Below are 23,340 nucleotides of genomic sequence, written 5' to 3' on the forward strand. Positions count from 1 at the left end.
TCTTTTTGCTATTAATCCTGTTAATAAACAAATTTGTAAAGTTTGGATTAATAATATTAACCCTATAGCTAAAGGATGGTTTATTTGAATAAAAATAAGTCTTGAAATTAATGTAGATGTGTATAAAAATAGTTGTATAATATCAGGAGGTAGTTTAATTAAAATATTAATTTTGGGGATTAATGATAAAGTAATTTCTTTTCTCTTGAAGTTTTAAAAGACTTAATCTTATTTTTGGTTTACAAGACCAATGTTTTTATTAAACTATTAAAACTAATGTTAATAAGTTTATATTGAGGGCTACCTTGTTTTTTGTTTTTAATAGGGATTTTTGTTTTTGTCTCTAATCGTAAGCATTTATTATCAATACTTTTGAGTTTAGAGTATATTGTACTAAATTTATTTTTTCTTTTATTTATTTTTTTAAATTTGATAGATTATAGAAGATTTTTTAGTATAATATTTTTGACCTTTAGAGTGTGCGAAGGTGCTTTAGGTCTTTCTATTTTAGTTTCTATAATTCGTACTCATGGAAATGATTATTTTCAATCATTTAATATTTTACAATGTTAAAATTAATTTTTATAATACTTTTTATTAGTCCTATTTGTTTTATTAACGGTTTGTTTTGAATGGTACAAAATTTATTATTTGTTGTTACTTTTATTTTCATTATATTAAATTATTGTACTAATTATTTTGTAAATATTTCTTATTTTTTAGGATTTGATGTAATTTCTTATGGATTAATTTTATTAAGTTTTTGAATTTGTACATTAATGTTGACAGCTAGTGAGTCTGTTAATAAATATAATAATTATAAAAGATTATTTTTGTTTAATGTATTAATTTTATTGATTTTTTTAGTTTTGACTTTTAGAAGTATAAATTTATTTATATTTTATTTATTTTTTGAAAGTAGTTTAATTCCTACTTTATTTTTAATTTTAGGATGAGGATATCAACCAGAACGTTTACAGGCTGGTGTTTATTTATTATTTTACACTTTATTAGTTTCTTTACCTATATTGGTTGGGATTTTTTATTTATATAATACTTTAAATACTATAAACTTTTATTTATTGGGTAATTATATATTTAATTATGATTTGTTGTATTTAAGTTTAATTTTAGCCTTTTTAGTTAAGATACCAATATTTTTGGTTCATTTATGGCTACCTAAAGCTCATGTAGAGGCTCCAGTTTCAGGATCAATAATTTTAGCCGGCATTATATTGAAGTTAGGAGGATACGGGTTATTACGAGTGTTTTCTTTTATACAAATGAGAGGCATTAAATATAATTATATTTGAGTTAGTATTAGATTAGTAGGGGGGGTATTGATTAGTTTGGTTTGTTAACGTCAAACTGATTTAAAGGCTCTTATTGCTTATTCTTCTGTAGCTCATATAGGTATTGTATTAGGGGGTCTTATAACTTTAACTTATTGAGGTCTTTGCGGATCTTATACTTTGATAATTGCTCATGGGTTATGTTCTTCAGGGTTGTTTTGTTTAGCCAATATTACTTATGAACGGTTAGGGAGTCGAAGTTTATTAATTAATAAGGGGTTATTAAATTTTATACCTTCTATAACATTATGGTGATTTTTACTAAGAGCTTGTAACATAGCGGCCCCTCCTTCGTTGAATTTATTAGGTGAAATTTCTTTATTGAATAGAACTGTTAGTTGATCTTGAGTTACTATAATTTCTTTATCTTTACTATCTTTTTTTAGAGCTGCATATACATTATATTTATATGCTTATAGTCAACATGGTAAGGTATTTTCTGGCGTATATTCATTTAGAGGGGGTAAGATTCGGGAATATTTGCTATTATTTCTTCATTGGTTTCCTTTAAATTTATTAATTTTAAAGAGAGATATTTGTTTATTTTGACTTTAATTAATCTAAATAGTTTATTTAAAATATTGATTTGTGGTGTCAATGATATGAGTTAGTCATTTTAGATCGTGAAATATTTATCAATTTGTAGAATTAGATTTTTGGTTTTAATTTCTATTAGAATCAATTTTTTTTTGTCTAGTTTGTTATTTTTAATAAATGATTATACTATCTTTTTGGAGTGAGAAGTTGTAAGTTTAAATTCAGCTAGAATTGTAATAACCTTTTTATTTGATTGAATAAGTTTATTATTTATATCTTTTGTTCTATTAATTGCTTCTTTAGTTATTTATTATAGAAAGGAGTATATGAGAGGTGATTTAAATATTAATCGTTTTATTATATTAGTTCTTATATTCGTTATATCTATAATGTTATTAATTATTAGTCCAAATTTGATTAGAATTTTATTAGGGTGAGATGGGTTAGGATTAGTATCTTATTGTTTAGTTATTTATTTTAAAAATGTTAAGTCATATAATGCTGGCATATTAACAGCTTTATCCAATCGGATTGGGGATGTCGCATTTTTATTAGCTATTGCTTGAATGTTAAATTACGGGAGTTGAAACTATATTTTTTATTTAGAAGTTATGAAAAATAGAGTAGAAATGGAAATTATTGGGGCTTTGATTATATTAGCTGCTATAACTAAGAGTGCTCAGATTCCATTTTCATCTTGATTACCTGCTGCTATAGCGGCTCCTACACCAGTTTCTGCTTTAGTTCATTCTTCTACTTTGGTGACTGCTGGGGTTTATTTATTAATTCGATTTAATATTTTGTTGAGAGGTAGATGATTAGGGGATTTATTATTATTATTATCTGGTTTGACTATATTTATAGCTGGATTGGGGGCTAATTTTGAATTTGACCTAAAAAAGATTATTGCCCTATCTACTTTAAGACAATTAGGATTAATAATAAGAATTTTATCTATAGGATTTTATAAATTAGCTTTTTTTCATCTGTTAACTCATGCTTTATTTAAGGCTCTTTTATTTATATGTGCTGGAGCTATTATTCATAATATGAATAATTCTCAAGATATTCGTTTGATAGGAGGACTTGGTATTTATATACCATTAACATCTGGTTGTTTTAATGTTGCTAATTTAGCGTTGTGTGGTATGCCTTTTTTAGCTGGGTTTTATTCTAAGGACATAATTCTTGAGATTGTTTCTTTAAGTTATATTAATATATTTTCTTTCTTCTACTTTGGTGACTGCTGGGGTTTATTTATTAATTCGATTTAATATTTTGTTGAGAGGTACATGATTAGGGGATTTATTATTATTATTATCTGGTTTGACTATATTTATAGCTGGATTGGGGGCTAATTTTGAATTTGACCTAAAAAAGATTATTGCCCTATCTACTTTAAGACAATTAGGATTAATAATAAGAATTTTATCTATAGGATTTTATAAATTAGCTTTTTTTCATCTGTTAACTCATGCTTTATTTAAGGCTCTTTTATTTATATGTGCTGGAGCTATTATTCATAATATGAATAATTCTCAAGATATTCGTTTGATAGGAGGACTTGGTATTTATATACCATTAACATCTGGTTGTTTTAATGTTGCTAATTTAGCGTTGTGTGGTATGCCTTTTTTAGCTGGGTTTTATTCTAAGGACATAATTCTTGAGATTGTTTCTTTAAGTTATATTAATATATTTTCTTTCTTTTTATATTTTTTTTCTACTGGTTTAACTGTTTGCTATTCTTTTCGATTGGTCTATTATTCAATAACAGGTGAATTAATTTGTGGTTCTTTAAATATGTTAAGAGATGAGGGATGAATTATGCTTCGTGGGATGAGAGGTTTACTAGTAATGAGAATTGTGGGAGGTAGTATGTTAAGTTGATTGATTTTTCCTACACCATATAACGGGTGATTTTTTTGAGGTTAGGATTTTCATGCATTAGTATTTGACAGATCACGTGGGATTTCAGACATGGTGTCAAAGAGAAAGATGCTCAGTATGCTTTGACATTTCATCATGAATAGACTTACTAACGAGCAACGCTTGCAAATCATTGAATTTTATTACCAATATCAGTGTTCGGTTCGAAATGTTTTTTATCGACAAATTTTGTTCAGCGATGAGGCTCATTTCTGGTTGAATGGCTACGTAAATAAGCAAAATTGCCGCATTTGGGGTGAAGAGCAACCAGAAGCCGTTGAAGAACTGCCCATGCATCCCGAAAAATGCACTGTTTGGTGTGGTTTGTACGCTGGTGGAATCATTGGACCGTATTTTTTCAAAGATGCTGTTGGACGCAACGTTACGGTGAATGGCGATCGCTATCGTTCGATGCTAACAAACTTTTTGTTGCCAAAAATGGAAGAACTGAACTTGGTTGACATGTGGTTTCAACAAGATGGCGCTACATGCCACACAGCTCGCGATTCTATGGCCATTTTGAGGGAAAACTTCGGAGAACAATTCATCTCAAGAAATGGACCCGTAAGTTGGCCACCAAGATCATGCGATTTAACGCCTTTAGACTATTTTTTGTGGGGCTACGTCAAGTCTAAAGTCTACAGAAATAAGCCAGCAACTATTCCAGCTTTGGAAGACAACATTTCCGAAGAAATTCGGGCTATTCCGGCCGAAATGCTCGAAAAAGTTGCCCAAAATTGGACTTTCCGAATGGACCACCTAAGACGCAGCCGCGGTCAACATTTAAATGAAATTATCTTCAAAAAGTAAATGTCATGAACCAATCTAACGTTTCAAATAAAGAACCGATGAGATTTTGCAAATTTTATGCGTTTTTTTTTTTAAAAAGTTATCAAGCTCTTAAAAAATCACCCTTTATAATTTGTTTGCCTAGTTATTTGAAGTTGTTAACTTTGTTTGTTTGTATTGTGGGAGGTGTATTAGGCTATTTAATTTCAAATGTTTCTTTATTTTATTTTAATAAATCTTTAAGTAATTATGTTAGCAGTTATTTTTTTGGTTCTATATGATTTATACCTTATATCTCTACTTATGGGATTATTAACTATCCCTTGATTTTAGGAGGAAGAGTATGTAAATCTTTTGATCAGGGTTGATCAGAATTTTTAGGGGGTCAAAATTTATATAACGAATTAGGGAAATATTCTCAACATATATTTGTTATACACAATAATAACTTGAAGATTTATCTTTTATTATTTGTTTTATGAATTACTTTCTTGTTTTCTTTCTTTTTAATATTTTATTCAAATAGCTTAAATGTAGAGCATAACACTGAAGATGTTAGGGTAATTATGTAATTTTTGGATATAGTGAATTAGTTTTAGTAATTTATAAAAATAGTAAAATTTTGTTTTTACAATGAAAATGTAATGTTTTTGCTAAACTATATAAACAGAAGTACAAATGGAGTTTAACCATTAAACGATAAAAGTTAGCAGCTTTTTCTTGAACGTCATACTTCCTTAATTGGAGAATAACCTCAATTCTATCATTAACAGTGATAAGCCTCTTTTTGGCTTCAATTAAAAAGATTTAGTAAATAATTAATTTTATACATTTAGAGAATAAGGGTATTAAATACCTAAGATTAGGTCGAAACTAATTGCAATAAATCGCTTCATATTCTGTTTAAGGTAGATTGAGAATATCAATACTTTTTGAATGCAAATCAAATGTTATAATTAACTACAACCCTAGGTTTAGTTTGATCAGTTTAATATTCCTTGATTTCATTCATGATATAATCCAATAATTAGAATAATAATGAAAATAATTGAGGTAATTGTTCATATGAAGATGTCTGAAGTAGAGATAATTAGAACTATAGGTAAAATAAGAGCAATTTCTACATCGAAAATTAGAAAAATAATAGTGATTAGGAAGAATCGAAGTGAGAAAGGTAGGCGTGAAGATGACTTTGGATCAAACCCACATTCAAATGGAGAACATTTTTCTCGGTCTGTAAGAGCTTTTTTTGAAAGTACTGAAGCTAAAATTATTACAATTCTGGTGATTGTTATTAGAATTAACCCTATAATAATGATTGAAAAGATTATCTATACTACTGATTAGTAGACCTTATGATTGGAAGTCAAATATACTTATATACTATACAGATAATTAATTAACCTCCTCATCAATAAATTGAGATATAGAGGAATAATCATACAATATCAACGAAATGTCAGTATCATGCGGCTGCTTCAAATCCGAAATGATGAGTTTTAGAAAAATGATTATTTAAATGTCGGATTAAACAGACTAAAAGGAAAGTTGTTCCAATTAATACGTGAATTCCATGGAAGCCTGTTGCTATAAAGAATGTAGAACCGTAAACTGAATCTGCAATAGTAAAAGGTGCTTCGATGTATTCATAGGCTTGTAGGATAGTGAAGTAAACCCCTAATAAAACTGTAAAAAATAATCCTTGTGTGGCTTGAGAATGATTACCCTCTATTAATCTATGGTGAGCTCAAGTTACTGTAACTCCAGATGATAAAAGAATTGCTGTATTTAACAAAGGAATTTGGAATGGATTGAATGGTTGAATACCAGCAGGGGGTCATGAAGCACCTAATTCGATGGCAGGTGATAGTCTGCTATGGAAAAATGCTCAAAAGAAGGATACAAAGAATAAGACTTCTGATAAAATAAATAAAATTATTCCTCATCGAAGGCCTAATGTAACTGGTAGGGTATGTAATCCTTGAAATGTTCCTTCTCGTGAGACGTCTCGTCATCATTGATAGACTGTTAGGATAGTAATTACATTTCCTAATAGAAATAGCGAAATGTCGTATTGGTGGAATCATTTAACTAAACCTGATACTGATGTTATAGCTCCGATAGCTCCTGTTAAAGGTCATGGGCTATAATCTACTAAATGGAATGGGTGATTTGAGTGTGTTGACATTAATTTACTTCACTAGAGTATAAAGTACTTAAAACAGCAAATACATATGACTGAATAATAGCTACAGCTGATTCAAGTACTAATAAAGCAATTTGTCCAATTAATAAAAGGGATACAATAATGTAAGATAACGAAGGGCCAGTATTTCCCAATAGGGTTAATAATAAGTGTCCTGCGATTATATTAGCCGCTAGTCGAACAGCTAAAGTTCTTGGCCGAATAATATTACTAATAGTTTCAATACATACCATGAATGGTATTAGTACTGCTGGAGTTCCTTGGGGCACTAAATGGGCAAATATGTGTTGAGTGTGGTTAATTCATCCATATAATATAAAACATAATCATAGAGGAAGAGCCAAGGTAAGGGTCAATGTTAAATGACTTGTACTTGTGAAGATATAAGGGAATAAACCTATAAAATTATTAAATAGAATTAGAGAAAATAATGAAACGAAAATGAAGGTTGAACCTGAATGACTTGAGGGACCTAATAAGGTTTTGAATTCCTTATGTAGTGTTAGTAAAATAGAATTTCAAAAAATATGTCATCGTGATGGTATTAATCAGTAAGCTGATGGGATTAACAATAATCCTAGGAATGTTCTTATTCAATTTAATGATAAATTGAAAATGCTTGATGAGGGATCGAATACAGAGAATAAATTTGTTATCATTTTCAGTTAAGGGATGTAGATGAATACTTCTTTGAGATTTGAGATTTAGGGGTTTGTGGAAGTACAGAATAATAATTTATTATACTAAACAAAATAAAAGTAATTGAGAAGATAATAAATAAACTTAATCAACCGATAGGAGCTATTTGTGGAATTAAAAAATACTAATTAATTCAGTAATTTCAGTTTGACACACTAATGTTATATTTTAACTAATTTTTTTTCATTAGAAGTAAGTGCTAATTTACTATAAAATGGTTTAAGAGACCAGTACTTGCTTTCAGTCATCTAATGATAAATTATGAGTTAGCTCTGTTAGTAACTCATTTAATAAAATGATTAACAGGGATTCTTTCGATTACAATAGGTATAAAACTGTGATTAGCTCCGCAAATTTCAGAACATTGACCATAGAATAAACCTGGGCGGTTTATTAAAAAATTAGTTTGGTTTAATCGGCCCGGGGTTCCATCAACTTTTACTCCTAACGATGGAATTGTTCAAGAGTGGATTACATCTGCGGCTGTCACTAAAATTCGAATTTGTGAATTTATAGGTAAAACTACTCGGTTATCTACGTCTAATAAACGAAATCCGTCTGTAGCTAATTCATTAGTAGGGATTATATATGAGTCAAATTCTACATTTATGAAATCTGAATATTCGTAACTTCAGTATCATTGGTGTCCGATAGCCTTTAAAGTTACTGAAGGTTCATTAATTTCATCCAATAAGTAAAGTAGGCGTAGAGAGGGGAAAGCAATAAATAGCAGAACAATTGCTGGAAGAATAGTTCAAATTATTTCAATGGTTTGACCGTGAAGGAGGTTTCGGTTTGTGTAAGTATTGAAGAACAATATAAATATTAAATAACCTACAAGAGTTGTAATTATTACTAAAATTATAAGAGCATGATCATGAAAAAATGTAAGTTGTTCTATAAGAGGAGAGGCACTATCTTGAAGGCCAAGGGCAGCTCATGTTGTCATTAGTTTCTAATAAAAGTAAAATACTTTATATATGGAGCTTAAATCCATTGCACTAATCTGCCATATTAGAAATTAGTTAAAAGAGGTAATTCTGAATAACTATGTTCAGCAGGTGGTGTATTTTGAAGTCATTCAATTGAAGAACTAAGTTGCATTGGGTAAATTACTTGACGTTGAGTAACTAATCTTTCTCAAATAATAAATAAGAAGAAAAGAATTCCTAGTAAAGAAATTGATGAACCAATTGTAGAAACTACATTTCATGTTGTGTAAGCATCTGGGTAGTCGGAGTAACGTCGAGGTATTCCTGCTAATCCTAAGAAGTGTTGAGGGAAGAAAGTTAAGTTTACACCAATAAATATAATAATAAATTGACTTTTTAATCACTTAGGGTTTAAAACTAATCCAGTAAATAATGGATATCAGTGTACAAATCCAGCTATAATAGCAAATACTGCTCCTATTGATAAAACATAATGGAAATGAGCTACTACGTAGTAAGTGTCATGAAGAATAATATCAACAGAAGAGTTGGCTAATACTACTCCAGTTAGTCCCCCAACTGTGAATAAAAATACAAAACCTAAAGCTCATAATATAGCTGGGGAATAATTTAATTGTGTTCCATGAAGAGTGGCTAGTCATCTGAAAATTTTAATTCCAGTAGGAACAGCAATAATTATTGTAGCTGAAGTGAAGTAAGCTCGAGTATCAACATCTATACCTACTGTAAATATATGATGGGCTCATACGATAAATCCAAGTAATCCAATTGCTATTATAGCGTAAATTATACCTAAGGAACCAAATGTTTCCCTTTTACCCGATTCTTGTCTAATAATATGAGAAATTATACCGAATCCTGGTAAAATTAAAATATAAACTTCAGGGTGTCCAAAGAATCAAAACAAATGTTGGTATAAAATAGGGTCTCCACCACCAGCTGGGTCGAAGAAAGAGGTGTTTAAGTTTCGGTCTGTTAAAAGTATAGTAATAGCTCCGGCTAATACAGGTAGAGATAGAAGTAAAAGAAGAGCTGTCAATACTACGGCTCAAACGAATAAAGGTATCCGGTCAAATGTGATTCCTGTTGATCGCATATTAATTACTGTAGTAATGAAATTTACGGCTCCTAAAATTGATGAAATACCAGCTAAATGCAGAGAAAAAATAGCTAAATCAACTGAGGCCCCACCATGAGGGATAATTGATGAAAGGGGAGGATAAACAGTTCAACCTGTACCAGCTCCGTTTTCTACTATACTGCTCACTAAAAGTAATGTAAGAGAGGGAGGTAATAATCAATATCTTATATTATTCATTCGAGGGAATGCTATATCTGGCGCTCCTAGTATTAGGGGTACTAGTCAATTTCCAAATCCTCCAATTATAATAGGTATTACTATGAAAAAAATCATAACAAATGCATGAGCTGTTACGATGACATTATAGATTTGATCATCTCCGATTAAAGCTCCTGGGTGACCCAGTTCTGCCCGGACTAAGATTCTAAGAGATGTTCCTACTATACCTGCTCAAGCTCCGAAAATAAAATATAATGTTCCGATATCTTTATGGTTCGTTGAAAATAGCCATTGTCGCGATTAAATGGCTGAAGTTTAGGCAATAGACTGTAAATCTATTTATAAGAATTTATTCTTTTTAATCAAGGCTTTATAGTCAATAATGACATTAGACTGCAATTCTAAAGGAGTAAAAACTTACTAAGGCTTAAAAGACTATACTTATATTTATAGCTTTGAAGGCTATTAGTTTATTTAACTTAAAGCCTTATTCTATAAATTTACAAGAATAGGTAGACTAGGGAAACTAGTACTAATCTAAATGTAGAGATGAAAGATAAAACAAGTATAGTTTTAAAAGAAAAATTGTTGATGAATATATTTACCGTTCAATTATTTTCGTAGTAGTTTTGTATAAAAGCTGCAAAACATAGTCGTAGATAAAAAAATAATGTAATTAAAGTTATTACAGTTATGATGGTTACTAAAATGTATTGTCTTTTTAGAACTAATATCTGAATAACCAACCATTTAGGTAGAAACCCAATGAATGGGGGTAGTCCACCTAAGGATAGAAGATTAAGAAATAATATAAATTTTAAAATTTTTGATCTAAAAAATGAATCGAATAGTTGATTGATGTGGAATATTTTAAAATTGTTGAATATGAAGGTTAGACTGAAGGATAAAAATGAATAAAATGAAAAATAAATTAATCATATCGATTCACTAGTTTGCATAGCCGCTAATATTCAACCTAGGTGGTTGATAGAGGAGAAGGCTATTAACTTTCGTAAGGAAGTTTGATTTAATCCTCCTAAAGATCCTACAATGGTTGATGTAAAGATTACTAAAAGAATAAAATTGTTTGGCGAAATGTAGGAGATTAATATAAGAGGGGCAATTTTTTGTCAGGTTATTAAAGTTAAAGCGTTTATTCACGATAAGCCTTCTATAACATTTGGAAATCAGAAATGAAAGGGGGCTGCCCCTCTTTTTAATAATAGTGATGATGTAATAATTAAGTCATTATATAAAGAATTTTCTTGTGTGACAGGAAAATTGTTTAAGTATCTCATTATAATAGCAAATAATAATACTGCTGAGGCTAAGGCTTGAGTTAGGAAATACTTAAGAGAGGCTTCTGTAGATATTAAATTATTACTATTTATTAGGGGGATAAAAGATAATAAATTAATTTCTAGACCTATTCAAGCTCCCAATCAAGAATTAGATGATACTGTGATTATTGTACCTGTAATTAAGATAAAGAAGAATATAATTTTAGCTGAATTATTAAAAATTAAAAAGAAAAGGATTAGGACCTTTATAAATGGGGTATGAACCCAGTAGCTTGATTAGCTTATCTTTTTATAATTGATATATTTTGGTGTATGATGCACAAAAGTTTTTGATACTTTTAGAAATAGTTTAATTCTATTAAATATAATGAATGTAATATTATTACATAATTTACCCTATCAAGGTAACCCTTTTCGTCAGGCAATTCATTCAATGAAAACAGCTTATTTCATTTATAATAGGCTGTTTTCATCTAATTTTTTTTTTTTTTTTTTCTATAGTTAATTTTAATTAAGTTAGATAAAATAATTACATTTAAATTAATTTTATCTAAATAAGTTAAATTAGTAAACTTATTTAAATTGTATTTTTTACTAGTAGTTAACAGTAAATTCCAATATAGACATTTCCGAGAGTTAAAAGTACAACTCATAGATAAATAGATAGATGAATGACATGACAAGACAAGACAAGACAAGACAAAGCAACACAAGACACGACATGACATGACATGACAAGACAAGACAAAACAACACAACACACGACAGGACAGGACAAGACAAGACAAGACAAGACAAGACAAGACAAGACAAGACCAGACAAGACAAGACAAGGCAAGATAAGGCAAGACAAGACAAGACAAGACAAAACAAGACAAGACAAAACAACACAACACACGACATGACATTACATGAGAAAACAAGACAATACAAGTCAAGACAAAACAAGACAAGACATGACAAGACAAGACAAGACAAGACAAGACAAGACAAGACAAGACAAGACAAGACCAGACAAGACAAGACAAGGCAAGATAAGGCAAGACAAGACAAGACAAGACAAAACAAGACAAGACAAAACAACACAACACACGACATGACATGACATGACAAGACAATACAAGACAATATAAGACATGACAATACACAACAAGACAAGACAAAACAACACAACACACGACATGACAAGACAAGACAAAGCAACACAAGACACGACATGACATGACATGACAAGACAAAACAACATGAGTCAAATTCTACATTTATGAAATCTGAATATTCGTAACTTCAGTATCATTGGTGTCCGATAGCCTTTAAAGTTACTGAAGGTTCATTAATTTCATCCAATAAGTAAAGTAGGCGTAGAGAGGGGAAAGCAATAAATAGCAGAACAATTGCTGGAAGAATAGTTCAAATTATTTCAATGGTTTGACCGTGAAGGAGGTTTCGGTTTGTGTAAGTATTGAAGAACAATATAAATATTAAATAACCTACAAGAGTTGTAATTATTACTAAAATTATAAGAGCATGATCATGAAAAAATGTAAGTTGTTCTATAAGAGGAGAGGCACTATCTTGAAGGCCAAGGGCAGCTCATGTTGTCATTAGTTTCTAATAAAAGTAAAATACTTTATATATGGAGCTTAAATCCATTGCACTAATCTGCCATATTAGAAATTAGTTAAAAGAGGTAATTCTGAATAACTATGTTCAGCAGGTGGTGTATTTTGAAGTCATTCAATTGAAGAACTAAGTTGCATTGGGTAAATTACTTGACGTTGAGTAACTAATCTTTCTCAAATAATAAATAAGAAGAAAAGAATTCCTAGTAAAGAAATTGATGAACCAATTGTAGAAACTACATTTCATGTTGTGTAAGCATCTGGGTAGTCGGAGTAACGTCGAGGTATTCCTGCTAATCCTAAGAAGTGTTGAGGGAAGAAAGTTAAGTTTACACCAATAAATATAATAATAAATTGACTTTTTAATCACTTAGGGTTTAAAACTAATCCAGTAAATAATGGATATCAGTGTACAAATCCAGCTATAATAGCAAATACTGCTCCTATTGATAAAACATAATGGAAATGAGCTACTACGTAGTAAGTGTCATGAAGAATAATATCAACAGAAGAGTTGGCTAATACTACTCCAGTTAGTCCCCCAACTGTGAATAAAAATACAAAACCTAAAGCTCATAATATAGCTGGGGAATAATTTAATTGTGTTCCATGAAGAGTGGCTAGTCATCTGAAAATTTTAATTCCAGTAGGAACAGCAATAATTATTGTAGCTGAAGTGAAGTAAGCTCGAGTATCAACATCTATACCTACTGTAAATATATGATGGGCTCATACGATAAATCCAAGTAATCCAATTGCTATTATAGCGTAAATTATACCTAAGGAACCAAATGTTTCCCTTTTACCCGATTCTTGTCTAATAATATGAGAAATTATACCGAATCCTGGTAAAATTAAAATATAAACTTCAGGGTGTCCAAAGAATCAAAACAAATGTTGGTATAAAATAGGGTCTCCACCACCAGCTGGGTCGAAGAAAGAGGTGTTTAAGTTTCGGTCTGTTAAAAGTATAGTAATAGCTCCGGCTAATACAGGTAGAGATAGAAGTAAAAGAAGAGCTGTCAATACTACGGCTCAAACGAATAAAGGTATCCGGTCAAATGTGATTCCTGTTGATCGCATATTAATTACTGTAGTAATGAAATTTACGGCTCCTAAAATTGATGAAATACCAGCTATATGCAGAGAAAAAATAGCTAAATCAACTGAGGCCCCACCATGAGGGATAATTGATGAAAGGGGAGGATAAACAGTTCAACCTGTACCAGCTCCGTTTTCTACTATACTGCTCACTAAAAGTAATGTAAGAGAGGGAGGTAATAATCAAAATCTTATATTATTCATTCGAGGGAATGCTATATCTGGCGCTCCTAGTATTAGGGGTACTAGTCAATTTCCAAATCCTCCAATTATAATAGGTATTACTATGAAAAAAATCATAACAAATGCATGAGCTGTTACGATGACATTATAGATTTGATCATCTCCGATTAAAGCTCCTGGGTGACCCAGTTCTGCCCGGACTAAGATTCTAAGAGATGTTCCTACTATACCTGCTCAAGCTCCGAAAATAAAATATAATGTTCCGATATCTTTATGGTTCGTTGAAAATAGCCATTGTCGCGATTAAATGGCTGAAGTTTAGGCAATAGACTGTAAATCTATTTATAAGAATTTATTCTTTTTAATCAAGGCTTTATAGTCAATAATGACATTAGACTGCAATTCTAAAGGAGTAAAAACTTACTAAGGCTTAAAAGACTATACTTATATTTATAGCTTTGAAGGCTATTAGTTTATTTAACTTAAAGCCTTATTCTATAAATTTACAAGAATAGGTAGACTAGGGAAACTAGTACTAATCTAAATGTAGAGATGAAAGATAAAACAAGTATAGTTTTAAAAGAAAAATTGTTGATGAATATATTTACCGTTCAATTATTTTCGTAGTAGTTTAGTATAAAAGCTGCAAAACATAGTCGTAGATAAAAAAATAATGTAATTAAAGTTATTACAGTTATGATGGTTACTAAAATGTATTGTCTTTTTAGAACTAATATCTGAATAACCAACCATTTAGGTAGAAACCCAATGAATGGGGGTAGTCCACCTAAGGATAGAAGATTAAGAAATAATATAAATTTTAAAATTTTTGATCTAAAAAATGAATCGAATAGTTGATTGATGTGGAATATTTTAAAATTGTTGAATATGAAGGTTAGACTGAAGGATAAAAATGAATAAAATGAAAAATAAATTAATCATATCGATTCACTAGTTTGCATAGCCGCTAATATTCAACCTAGGTGGTTGATAGAGGAGAAGGCTATTAACTTTCGTAAGGAAGTTTGATTTAATCCTCCTAAAGATCCTACAATGGTTGATGTAAAGATTACTAAAAGAATAAAATTGTTTGGCGAAATGTAGGAGATTAATATAAGAGGGGCAATTTTTTGTCAGGTTATTAAAGTTAAAGCGTTTATTCACGATAAGCCTTCTATAACATTTGGAAATCAGAAATGAAAGGGGGCTGCCCCTCTTTTTAATAATAGTGATGATGTAATAATTAAGTCATTATATAAAGAATTTTCTTGTGTGACAGGAAAATTGTTTAAGTATCTCATTATAATAGCAAATAATAATACTGCTGAGGCTAAGGCTTGAGTTAGGAAATACTTAAGAGAGGCTTCTGTAGATATTAAATTATTACTATTTATTAGGGGGATAAAAGATAATAAATTAATTTCTAGACCTATTCAAGCTCCCAATCAAGAATTAGATGATACTGTGATTATTGTACCTGTAATTAAGATAAAGAAGAATATAATTTTAGCTGAATTATTAAAAATTAAAAAGAAAAGGATTAGGACCTTTATAAATGGGGTATGAACCCAGTAGCTTGATTAGCTTATCTTTTTATAATTGATATATTTTGGTGTATGATGCACAAAAGTTTTTGATACTTTTAGAAATAGTTTAATTCTATTAAATATAATGAATGTAATATTATTACATAATTTACCCTATCAAGGTAACCCTTTTCGTCAGGCAATTCATTCAATGAAAACAGCTTATTTCATTTATAATAGGCTGTTTTCATCTAATTTTTTTTTTTTTTTTTTTCTATAGTTAATTTTAATTAAGTTGGATAAAATAATTACATTTAAATTAATTTTATCTAAATAAGTTAAATTAGTAAACTTATTTAAATTGTATTTTTTACTAGTAGTTAACAGTAAATTCCAATATAGACATTTCCGAGAGTTAAAAGTACAACTCATAGATAAATAGATAGATGAATGACATGACAAGACAAGACAAGACAAGACAAAGCAACACAAGACACGACATGACATGACATGACAAGACAAGACAAAACAACACAACACACGACAGGACAGGACAAGACAAGACAAGACAAGACAAGACATGAGACGACAAAACAACAAAAGACAAGACAAAACAACACAACACACGACATGACATTACATGAGAAAACAAGACAATACAAGTCAAGACAAAACAAGACAAGACATGACAAGACAAGACAAGACAAGACAAGACAAGACCAGACAAGACAAGACAAGGCAAGATAAGGCAAGACAAGACAAGACAAGACAAAACAAGACAAGACAAAACAACACAACACACGACATGACATGACATGACAAGACAAGACAAGACAATATAAGACATGACAATACACAACAAGACAAGACAAAACAACACAACACACGACATGACAAGACAAGACAAAGCAACACAAGACACGACATGACATGACATGACAAGACAAGACAAAACAACACAACATACGACAGGACAGGACAAGACAAGACAAGACAAGACAAGACAAGACAAGACATGACAAGACAAGACAAGACAAGACAAGACAAGACAAGACATGACAAGACAAAACAACACAACACACGACATGACATGACATCACAAGACAAGACAAGACAGGACAAGACAAAACAACACAAGACAAGACAAAACAAGACAAGACAAAACAACACAACACACGTCAGGACACGACAAGACAAGACAACACACGACAAGACAGGACAAGACAAGACAAGACAAGACAAGACATGACACGACAAAACAACACAAGACAAGACAAAACAACACAACACACGACATGACATTACCTGAGAAAACAAGACAATACAACACAAAACAACACAAGACAAGACAAAACACGACAAGACAAAACAACACAACACACATCAGGACAGGACAAAACAACACAAGACAAGACAAAACAAGACAAGACAAAACAACACAACACACGTCAGGACAGGACAAGACAAGACAAGACAACACACGACAGGACAGGACAAGACATGACATGACACGACAAAACAACACCAGACAAGACAAAACAACACAACACACGACATGACATTACATGAGATAACAAGACAATACAAGACAGGACAAGACAAAACAAGACAAGACAAGACAGGACAAGACAAAACAAGACAAGACAAAACAACACAACACACGTCAGGACAGGACAAAACAACACAGGACAAGACAAAACAAGACAAGACAAAACAACACAACACACGACAGGAGAGGACAAGACAAGACAAAACAAGACATGACACGACAAAACAACACAAGACAAGACAAAACAACAGAACACACGACATGACATTACATGAGAAAACAAGACAATACAAGACAAGACAAAACAAGACAAGACAAGACAACACAAGACAAGACAAGACAAAACAAGACAAGACAAGACAAGACAAGATAAGACATGACAAGACAAAATAAGACAAGACAAAACAACACAACACACGATATCACATGACATGACATGACAAGACAAGACAAGACAAGACAAGACAAAACAACACAACACACGACATGACAAGACATGACAAGACAAGACAAGACAAGACAATATAAGACATGACAATACACAACAAGACAAGACAAAACAACACAACACACGACATGACAAGACAAGACAAGACAAGACAAAGCAACGCAAGACACGACATGACATGACATGACAATACACAACAAGACAAGACAAAACAACACAACACACGACATGACAAGACAAGACAAAGCAACACAAGACACGACATGACATGACATGACAAGACAAGACAAAACAACAGAACACACGACAGTACAGGACAAGACAAGACAAGACATGACACGACAAAGCAACACAAGACAAGACAAAACAACACAACACACGACAGGACATTACATGAGAAAACAAGACAATACAAGACAAGACAAAACAAGACAAGACAAGACAAGACAAGACAAGACAAGACAAGACATGACAAGACAAGACAAGACAAGACAAAACAACACAGCACACGACATGACATGACATGACAAGACAAGACAAGACAAGACAAGACAATATAAGACATGACAATACACAACAAGACAAGACAAAACAACACAACACACGACATGACAAGACAAGACAAAGCCACACAAGACACGACATGACATGACATGACAAGACAAGACAAACCAACACAACACACGACAGGACAGGACAAGACAAGACAAGACATGACACGACAAAACAACACAAGACAAGACAAGACATGACAATACACAACAAGACAAGACAAAACAACACAACACACGACATGACAAGACAAGACAAAGCAACACAAGACACGACATGACATGACATGACAAGACAAGACAAACCAACACAACACACGACAGGACAGAACCAGACAAGACAAGACATGACAAGACAAGACAAGACAATATAAGACATGACAATACACAACAAGACAAGACAAAACAACACAACACACGACATGACAAGACAAGACAAAGCAACACAAGACACGACATGACAAGACAAGACAAGACAAGACAAAACAACACAGCACACGACATGACATGACATGAGAAAACAAGACAATACAAGACAAGACAAAACAAGACAAGACAAGACATGACAAGACAAGACAAGACAAGACAACACAAGACAAGACAAGACAAGACAAAACAAGACAAGACAAGACAAGACAAGACAAGACAAGACAAGACAAGACAAGACAAGACAAGACAAGACAAGACAAGACAAGACAAGACAAGACAAAACAAGACAAAACAAACAAGACAAGACATGACAAGACAAGACAAGACATGACAACACAAGACAAGACAAGACAAGACAAGACAAGACAAGACAAGACAAGACAAGACAAGACAAGACAAAACAACACAACACACGACATGACAAGACAAGACAAAGCAACACAAGACACGACATGACAAGACAAGACAAGACAAGACAAAACAACACAGCACACGACATGACATGACATGAGAAAACAAGACAATACAAGACAAGACAAAACAAGACAAGACAAGACATGACAAGACAAGACAAGACAAGACAAGACAAGACAACACAAGACAAGACAAGACAAGACAAAACAAGACAAGACAAGACAAGACAAGACAAGACAAGACAAGACAAGACAAGACAAAACAAGACAAAACAAACAAGACAAGACATGACAAGACAAGACAAGACAAGACAACACAAGACAAGACAAGACAAGACAAAACAAGACAAGACAAGACAAGACAAGACAAGACAAAACAACACAACACACGGCATGACATCACAAGACAAGACAAGACAAGACAATATAAGACATGACAATACACAACAAGACAAGACAAAACAACACAACACACGACATGACAAGACAAGACAAAGCAACACAAGACACGACATGACATGACATGACAAGACAAGACAAAACAACACAACACACGACAGGACAGGACAAGACAAGACATGATACGACAAGACAAGACAAGACAATACAAGACAAAACAAGACAAGACAAGACAAGACAAAACAAGACAATACAAGACAAGACATGACAAGACAAAACAAGACTAAACAACACAACACACGACATGACATGACATGACAATATAAGACATGACAAGACAAAACAACACAACACACGACATGACATTACATGACAAAACAAGACAAGACAAGACAAGACAACATAAAATAAGACAAGACAAGACAAGACAAGAAGAGACAAGACAAGACAAGACAAGACAACATAAAACAAGACAAGACAAGACAACATAAAACAAGACAAGACAAGACAAGACAAGAAGAGACAAGACAAGACAAGACAAGACAAGACAAGACAAGACAAGACAAGACAAGACAAGACAAGACAAGACAAGACAAGACAAGACAAGACAAGACATGACAAGACAAAACAAAACAAGACAAGACAAGACAAGACAAGACAAGACAAGACAAAACAAGACAAGACAAAACAACACAACACACGACATGACATGACATGACAAAACAAGACAAGACAAGACAAGACAAGACAAGACTAGACAAGACAAAGCAACACAAGACACGACAAAACAACACAACACACGACAAGACATGACAAGACAAGACAAGACAAGAAAGACAAGACAAGACAAGACAAGACAAGACAAGACAAGACAAGACAAGACAAGACAAGACAAGACAAGACAAGACAAGACAAGACAAGACAAGACAAGATAAGACATGACAAGACAAAACAACACAACACACGGCATGACATCACAAGACAAGACAAGACAAGACAATATAAGACATGACAATACACAACAAGACAAGACAAAACAACATAACACACGACATGACAAGACAAGACAAAGCAACACAAGACACGACATGACATGACATGACAAGACAAGACAAAACAACACAACACACGACAGGACAGGACAAGACAAGACATGATACGACAAGACAAGACAAGACAAGACAAGACAAGACAAGACAAGACAAGACAAAGCAACACAAGACAAGACAAGACAAGACAAGACAAGACAAGACAAGACAAGACAAAACAAGACAAGACAAGACAAGACAAAACAAGACAAGACAAGACAAGACATGACAAGACAAAACAAGACTAAACAACACAACACACGACATGACATGACATGACAATATAAGACATGACAAGACAAAACAACACAACACACGACATGACATTACATGACAAAACAAGACAAGACAAGACAAGACAAGACAACATAAAACAAGACAAGACAAGAAGAGACAAGACAAGACAAGACAAGACAAAACAACACAACACACGACATGACATTACATGACAAAACAAGACAAGACAAGACAAGACAAGACAAGACAACATAAAACAAGACAAGACAAGACAAGACAAGAAGAGACAAGACAAGACAAGACAAGACAAGACAAGACAAGACAAGACATGACAAGACAAAACAAGACAAGACAAGACAAGACATGACAAGACAAAACAAGACAAGACAAAACAACACAACACACGACATGACATGACATGACATGACAAGACAAGACAAGACACGACAATACACAACAAGACAAGACAAAACAATACAACACACGACATGGCAAGACAGGACAAGACAAGACAAAGCAACACAAGACACGACATGACATGACAAGACAAGACAAAACAACACAACACACGACAGGACAGGACAAGACAAGACAAGACAAGACAAGACATGACACGACAAAACAACACAAGACAAGACAAAACAACACAACACACGACATGACATTACATGAGAAAACAAGACAAAACAACACAACACACGACAGGACAGGACAAGACAAGACAAGACAAGACAAGACATGAGACGACAAAACAACAAAAGACAAGACAAAACAACACAACACACGACATGACATTACATGAGAAAACAAGACAATACAAGTCAAGACAAAACAAGACAAGACATGACAAGACAAGACAAGACACGACAAGACAAGACAAGACCAGACAAGACAAGACAAGGCAAGATAAGGCAAGACAAGACAAGACAAGACAAAACAAGACAAGACAAAACAACACAACACACGACATGACATGACATGACAAGACAAGACAAGACAATATAAGACATGACAATACACAACAAGACAAGACAAAACAACACAACACACGACATGACAAGACAAGACAAAGCAACACAAGACACGACATGACATGACATGACAAGACAAGACAAAACAACACAACATACGACAGGACAGGACAAGACAAGACAAGACAAGACATGACAAGACAAGACAAGACAAGACAAGACAAGACAAGACATGACAAGACAAAACAACACAACACACGACATGACATGACATCACAAGACAAGACAAGACAGGACAAGACAAAACAACACAAGACAAGACAAAACAACACAACACACGTCAGGACACGACAAGACAAGACAACACACGACAAGACAGGACAAGACAAGACAAGACAAGACAAGACATGACACGATAAAACAACACAAGACAAGACAAAACAACACAACACACGACATGACATTACCTGAGAAAACAAGACAATACAACACAAAACAACACAAGACAAGACAAAACACGACAAGACAAAACAACACAACACACATCAGGACAGGACAAAACAACACAAGACAAGACAAAACAACACAACACACGTCAGGACAGGACAAGACAAGACAAGACAACACACGACAGGACAGGACAAGACATGACATGACACGACAAAACAACACCAGACAAGACAAAACAACACAACACACGACATGACATTACATGAGATAACAAGACAATACAAGACAGGACAAGACAAAACAAGACAAGACAAAACAACACAACACACGTCAGGACAGGACAAAACAACACAGGACAAGACAAAACAAGACAAGACAAAACAACACAACACACGACAGGAGAGGACAAGACAAGACAAGACAAGACATGACACGACAAAACAACACAAGACAAGACAAAACAACAGAACACACGACATGACATTACATGAGAAAACAAGACAATACAAGACAAGACAAAACAAGACAAGACAAGACAACACAAGACAAGACAAGACAAAACAAGACAAGACAAGACAAGACAAGATAAGACATGACAAGACAAAATAAGACAAGACAAAACAACACAACACACGATATCACATGACATGACATGACAAGACAAGACAAGACAAGACAAGACAAGACAAGACAAAACAACACAACACACGACATGACAAGACATGACAAGACAAGACAAGACAAGACAATATAAGACATGACAATACACAACAAGACAAGACAAAACAACACAACACACGACATGACAAGACAAGACAAGGCAAGACAAAGCAACGCAAGACACGACATGACATGACATGACAATACACAACAAGACAAGACAAAACAACACAACACACGACATGACATTACCTGAGAAAACAAGACAATACAACACAAAACAACACAAGACAAGACAAAACACGACAAGACAAAACAAGACAAGACAAAACAACACAACACACATCAGGACAGGACAAAACAACACAAGACAAGACAAGACAAGACAAGACAAAACAAGACAAGACAAGACAAGACATGACAAGACAAAACAAGACTAAACAACACAACACACGACATGACATGACATGACAATATAAGACATGACATGACAAAACAACACAACACACGACATGACATTACATGACAAAACAAGACAAGACAACACAAGACAACATAAAACAAGACAAGACAAGACAAGACAAGAAGAGACAAGACAAGACAAGACAAGACAAAACAACACAACACACGACATGACATTACATGAC

The 23,340-nt window shown here is 32.8% G+C and overlaps 6 pseudogenes; 2 read left to right on the top strand and 4 right to left on the bottom strand.

Moving 5' to 3' along the window:
- The first annotated feature begins 270 nt into the window (after nucleotides 1-270).
- LOC128923139 (NADH-ubiquinone oxidoreductase chain 4-like) lies at nucleotides 271-2,567 on the top strand (annotated as a pseudogene).
- Nucleotides 2,501-3,178, top strand: LOC128923140 (NADH-ubiquinone oxidoreductase chain 5-like; annotated as a pseudogene).
- A 2,821-nt stretch (nucleotides 3,179-5,999) lies between these two features.
- On the bottom strand, nucleotides 6,000-10,315 carry LOC128923138 (cytochrome c oxidase subunit 1-like; annotated as a pseudogene).
- LOC128923014 (NADH-ubiquinone oxidoreductase chain 2-like) lies at nucleotides 6,633-11,693 on the bottom strand (annotated as a pseudogene).
- A 782-nt stretch (nucleotides 11,694-12,475) lies between these two features.
- LOC128922945 (cytochrome c oxidase subunit 1-like) lies at nucleotides 12,476-13,993 on the bottom strand (annotated as a pseudogene).
- LOC128923015 (NADH-ubiquinone oxidoreductase chain 2-like) lies at nucleotides 12,476-15,904 on the bottom strand (annotated as a pseudogene).
- Between the last annotated feature and the right edge of the window lie 7,436 nt (nucleotides 15,905-23,340).

This window comes from Zeugodacus cucurbitae, chromosome X (assembly GCF_028554725.1).
Source record: "Zeugodacus cucurbitae isolate PBARC_wt_2022May chromosome X, idZeuCucr1.2, whole genome shotgun sequence".
NCBI lineage: Eukaryota > Metazoa > Arthropoda > Insecta > Diptera > Tephritidae > Zeugodacus > Zeugodacus cucurbitae.